Source organism: Schistocerca piceifrons, chromosome 3, assembly GCF_021461385.2.
Source record: "Schistocerca piceifrons isolate TAMUIC-IGC-003096 chromosome 3, iqSchPice1.1, whole genome shotgun sequence".
NCBI lineage: Eukaryota > Metazoa > Arthropoda > Insecta > Orthoptera > Acrididae > Schistocerca > Schistocerca piceifrons.
The window spans coordinates 737231856-737237855 of record NC_060140.1 but is presented as its reverse complement, the minus strand read 5'-3'; positions in this window follow the sequence as shown (position 1 = coordinate 737237855).

The window sequence follows — 6000 nt, the reverse complement described above, 5'->3', positions numbered from 1 at the left end:
CGTTAGTCAGCGGAAAATTGTAGGGGCTAGCAAACTTCACAATAAGAAAAATATATTACTGAGAATGTTGAGAGTAGCTGGCAAGTTAGATTAAAATATTGACAAAAGATAGGAAGAGATGGTTTTAAGCAAATTGAAGACCTTGGCTGTAAACAATGGTAACGAACAGCCGATGGGAAAAAGTTATTGCATGTAAAACATGGTACGTCATGCGCCTGATTCCCATTAGTTTATACGAGGGTCAGTCAAAAAGTAATGCCTCCTATTTTTTTTTCTATGTTTAATTGTCAGGAAATTTAAATGCAATTACATAGGTTGAAAACCACAACATTGAGGATCATTTTGTCATTTTTCAATGTAATCTCCGCCCATCTCTACAGTTTTGGTCCATCTTTGAACAAGGGCATGTATCCCAGCACGGTAAAAATCACAGCTCTGCTTCCTAAGCCATTGACGCACGGATGTTTTGACGGCCTCCTCATCTTCAAAATGAATCCCACGATGAGCTTCTTTTAGTGGCCCGAACAGATGGAAGTCTGATGGTGCCAGGTCAGGGCTGTATGGGGGATGAGGCAAAACTTCCCATCCAATTTTGACAATCTCGTCAGAGGTGTGACGACTGGTGTGTGGTCTTGCATTGTCATGCAAAAGAAGAACATCTGCCATTGATTTTGTTGGGCGAACTCGCTGAAGACGTGCTTTAAGTTTGTTGAGGGTTGTGACGTATTGAACAGAATTTATTGTGCATCCCTGCTCCAAAAAATCAACCAGAATCACACCCTCTGTATCCCAGAAAACTGTTGCCATAACTTTCCCTGCCGATCGCACAGTTTTGAATTTTTTCTTCCTCGGCGAGCTTGTGTGACGCCACTCCATTGACTGCCTCTTTGATTCGGGTTCAAAAAAATGCACCCATGTTTCGTCCCCGGTCACAATTTTTTTCAGAAACTCATCTCCCTCCAAACGGAAGCGCTGCAAGTGTTGGGAGGCTATTGTTTTCCTTGCCTCTTTATTCTGATCGGTTAACATTCTTGGAACCCACCGTGCACAAACTTTTGAGTACCTCAATTGTTTAATAATCGTGATCACACTGCCTTTACTAAGAGAAATAATGCGACACACTTCATCTGCAGTCACCCGACGGTCACCACGAATGATGTCATCAACTTGCTGAATGTTGTGTGGAGTCACTGCACTCACCGGCCTGCCGCTCCGCTTTTCGTCAGTCAACGGTGTTTGCCCTTCAGCTTCCTTACAACGACGAACCCATCGTCTAACAGTGCTGACATCCACTGTCACAACACCATACACCTTCTTCAGTCTTTCATGAATGCGTATGGGCATTTCACCTTCTGCATTCAAGAATTCAATCACACAACGCTGTCTCAAACGAACATCGATGTCGGCCATCTTACAAACTTCTGCTGTGCTGCCACCTGTTGACACAGAAAGTTACTACTGCAGTGGATTGCAGAAGAAGGTTTGAGGAATGGCGCCAAATTCAAATTTTTCACTTAACTTAATTTCTTTAAGTAGAAAAAAAATGGGAGGCATTACTTTTTGACCGACCCTCGTAGATCGTCGATAAACCGAAAAATAGCAACTTTTAAGTTTTCTTTTATTATCTCTCTGACGTGATCGTGTATGGATAATGCTAGGGAGTGAGCCAACTTGTTAAAATACTTTAGTAATTTCTTAAATAAATAATGTTTGTAAATACATCACTTTTGTTAGGCGAGCTTGACAGTGGGGTTCTGTGTAAGGTCTGTTCTGATTCTTTTACTATACTGTGGATATCTCTTCAAATGAAAACTTCTTTCATCGCACTTCGGAAACATTTACTCACCGAACAGATGGTTCGTACAGGACTATTTACATGCATTTCATGAACACGGAACATTTCGCCATGTCAACACGCGTATAGCTGAGGATGACTTTTAACATAAAATGAAACAAATATTAAGTAATATCATTATATTCATTTATCACATATAAATAATAAATTTACAACGAGACTTACCATTAAGTCAGTTGCTGTATGCAACAATATGCGAGTGAGCCTAGTATGACTGCGCCTCTGTAAAATGTAAATGATAATTGCGATGTGCCGTATAAATCTGCCGTAACCGTAGAAAAGAGCCCGTCTTCGCTCGCTTCTAAAACGAAAAAGTGCCGTCCCCTTAACAAAAACAATTGAGGGACATAATTTTACATTTGTTTCTGCGGCTGTATCCTACAGTCGATACAACCATTCATAGTACTTAATTTTTAATTAAAACTTTATTATGCTTCAAATATTTCGTACATACATTATGCTCTTCGCGTAATTGTGCCTTTAAAAGCTGTAATTTCACATTCTCACTAAGTCAACTTTGTCAGAACGTGTGCATGTAAACAGTGGTATGTCCCAGAAGCACGGTAGTAATAACGTGTATGGTGTTTGTGCCAGCACAATGTTTTTCAGGGACAATTTGTGGAAGTCCGTTGATGATGTGGATAATTGCGACTCAGATAAAGATCCTGCGTATGTTCCTGAACGCAAATGCGATTCAGAAGTTGTTGCTACTCAGGCAAATGTGAATGATTACTTAAGCAAGTAAACAGCATTGCGTCCATTACCACATAGCTTAGATAAATTTACGTGACAGTGTGATGGCAAAAATCCTTAATATTGTTTACCAGTCTTAGACAGGCGGCGATGAAATTGTGTATTGCTCTAAATGCTAGATTAAGTTTTAAGGTTGTTATAGTTTATTATTGCAAAAATCCGAAATGTAAATATTAGAAGCACAAACTGATGAATCTGGACCTCCCAAATTTGTATTTTTGAGAGGTTTCACAGTATGGTTTCAGTAACTCGACCAGCAAATAAATAGTGGTCAGTTAATGGTAACCATTAATAAGTGTATTCAGGTTGCAGAGAAACAATTTTAAGTACCCACTAACATACTTTTAAGAACAAAGTTTTGGACAGAATTTACAATTTTAAAAACATGTCGCTCCTTTAGAAATATTTGAAAACGACTTACCTGAATAAGAAAAATCGCAACGGATGTACTCGAAATATTTGAGATTTACTGAAACTTTAATGCGCAATTTTTTCAAAACAACCAACTTGTCCCGTAGCATTGTTTACATTGTGGTCTTCGAAAAGATAAACGTGATGGCCTGAAATACTGTCAAATGAAGAGATCCGCCACATCTTAAATTATTATAACGGATTTTATTGCAGACTGCTGTTGCACTATTTTCCACAAAGATAACAGGTTTCTTTCAGTTGTAGAACATCTTCAGATCGATAGTGGTTGCAGAGCAACCACTCAGATTCATGTGCAAAGGTGAACGTAGTGACTTGTGGACACTGCATACAGCGACTGAAACTGAACAATTTGCTCTGAAAGTGCAAAGATACTATACGAATCGACTGTGAGTTGTCTTCACTTGAAAGTAACTGATCTGTTCTGTAACTACTATTGATCCGAAGGTGTTCTGTAACTGAATGAAATCGGTTATATTTGTAAAAATTAGTATGACATTAGACAGTAATAAAAGATTTTACTGTAGAAACACTAGTAAGTTACAACTAAAGTCAACAAATTGTTCTTTCTTCTTGTGTCCTTAAGTGTCGGTAATCTTGTTTAATCGAGTCTTAGATGTTGTCAACCAGGGGCTGTCAGGACCGCTCTTGAACTGTACAGAGTTGTAAAAATCTGCATCACAGGCATTCATGGCAGGATTACTTACATCTTGGTTGAATGTTTATTCATTTCAGAGCGATGTCATATCACTCATAAAAGTTAGCGACTGTTGAACAAATGGCCAGGATTTAATCGGTCCTTCGGCTTATTGACCGCTTTCCACACAGGACTATGAAATTTGAGGAATCGCCGTGCTTAATGACCGAGCTACAAATTACACATCTGGCAAATGGCACACAAATCACGACCAAACGTAAACTTGTGTGGCATTACCTAACGTATTACGGTGACGCAGGGAACAGCTTCACAAAGCGGGCATGCGCGTCGGCAAAACAGTAGTGCGCCAGCTGAGCGTCATCTGTTATTGGAAGGTCGGGCCTTATCGTGGCGCGTGGGCCGAACGCAGGCGACGACAGCAGAATTGCGAACGCGGAAGGGGGGAGGGGGGAGAAGGGGAGGGGTCAATGTGCAGCGCAAACGTCGGCGTTACGACAGCCGAGCTGTCACGCCACCGCAGAACAATGACTCCGGCACACGCTTCGGACGTCATGGCCGGCAAATACAAGAGCCAGCGATAAATGAACACAGTGTGCTGTCTCGGTCATGGCGAACAGAAGCTATAAGTACAAACTTCAGTGGCTGGTCCACCACAGGGGGAATAACCAAAAACTTTGTTATGCTTTTAACTAGGAAATCGACTGCGAAACAAGATACGGCAACGTAATTTTACATGCCACCGTAGTAGTCCAGTCAAGTGGTGAGAGAAAATTTCGTAGTTCTTTTGACAAGCTTCAGATGTGTTTTCGAGGGTGCTGAACCCGAATTTTTAAAGTCTCACCAAAACTGCGTCCCGGAAATGGGTCAAAAATTGGGAAAACACGAAAAAATTGGACTTTTTTGGGTTTTTCTCTTACAACTCGGAAACGATATTGTCTTCGGCAAAGTTGACTATGTATGAAAATGAAAAGGATAAATTTTCCCAAGAATTAGGTTTGAAAAACTTTTTTCGTTAGACTAACCAAACGGCGTGTAGCGCTTGTTGAAGCCGCGCAATTTCCGGTGCCACCACCAAACCCCAACTCCTCATCCTTCAGTATGCTATGACGCTCATTCAAACGGCAAAACGAACTCTTTCATCACTCCTACGGTTAAAATGTGTTTAAATAACTTACGTAAATGACATAACACGAGGGGCGTTCAGTAAGTAATGCAACGCTTTTTTTTTTTCTTATAGCAGATTGGTTTTATTCAGGATTCCAATACACAGTATTTTTACCTCACTCTTTTGGCTAAGCCGGCTGGTGTGGCCGTGCGGTTCTAAGCGCGTCAGTTTGGAACCGCGTGACCGCTACGGTCGCAGGTTCGAATCCTGCCTCGGGCATGTGTGATGTCCTTAGGTTAGTTAGGTTTAAGTAGTTCTAAGTTCTAGGGGACTGATGACCAGTAGTTAAGTCCCATAGTGCTCAGAGCCATCTTTTGGCTAAAAGGCCCTAGTTCAGTGTGATGGCCTTACGCCACCTTATTGTGAGGGCTTGGACCGCTCCACTGGGCAACGTCGGAGCCAACGTCTTGCTGCATCAATCTTCTTATCATTCACATACAACTTCCTGCGAAGTGCATTGCGCCAAACAGATGGAGGTGCGAGATCCTGGTTGTACGGTGGATTAAGATATAAGACGTGTATATTTCTATTGTCTATCGTCAAACCACAATTTATGAACGATGTTTATATTTTATTAATATGATTAAGCAGGAATAATTAATATTTGTCATTTTGGAAATAATTGTGGTAGCAGGGAATGTCTGCACCAAAGTATTGTTGGCGGGAGAGACCGCACATTGATATAATTTTAAAAAGGGCGGGAGAGACCGCGTATGGATACATGTTAAGAAAAGAGAGGGAAAGACCGCGAATTGATGCATTTTGTAATGGTAGCAGGGATTGTCTGCACCAGAAAGCATTGTTGGCAGGAGAGACCACACTTTAGCGTTCGTAGAAAGTCAGTAGCAAGCGAGATGTGAAGCGAGTCGGTAGCAGATCTGAAGCCAGAGGTTGAGAGGAGCGGTGTGCCTGCCAGCCACCAGCTATGATTTGCAAGAGATTATAAAAGGATGTACAGAGACATCAGCTAACTATTATCATAAGAGGAACTAATATTATTGAATTATTATTATTATTATTATTATTATTATTATTATTATTAGATTATTGTAAAAAGAACGCCCATTTGAACGTTTGTAAAATCATTTCATTACCAACAGAAAATATTTGAAGAATCGTTTTCAGAATATAATTAATTTT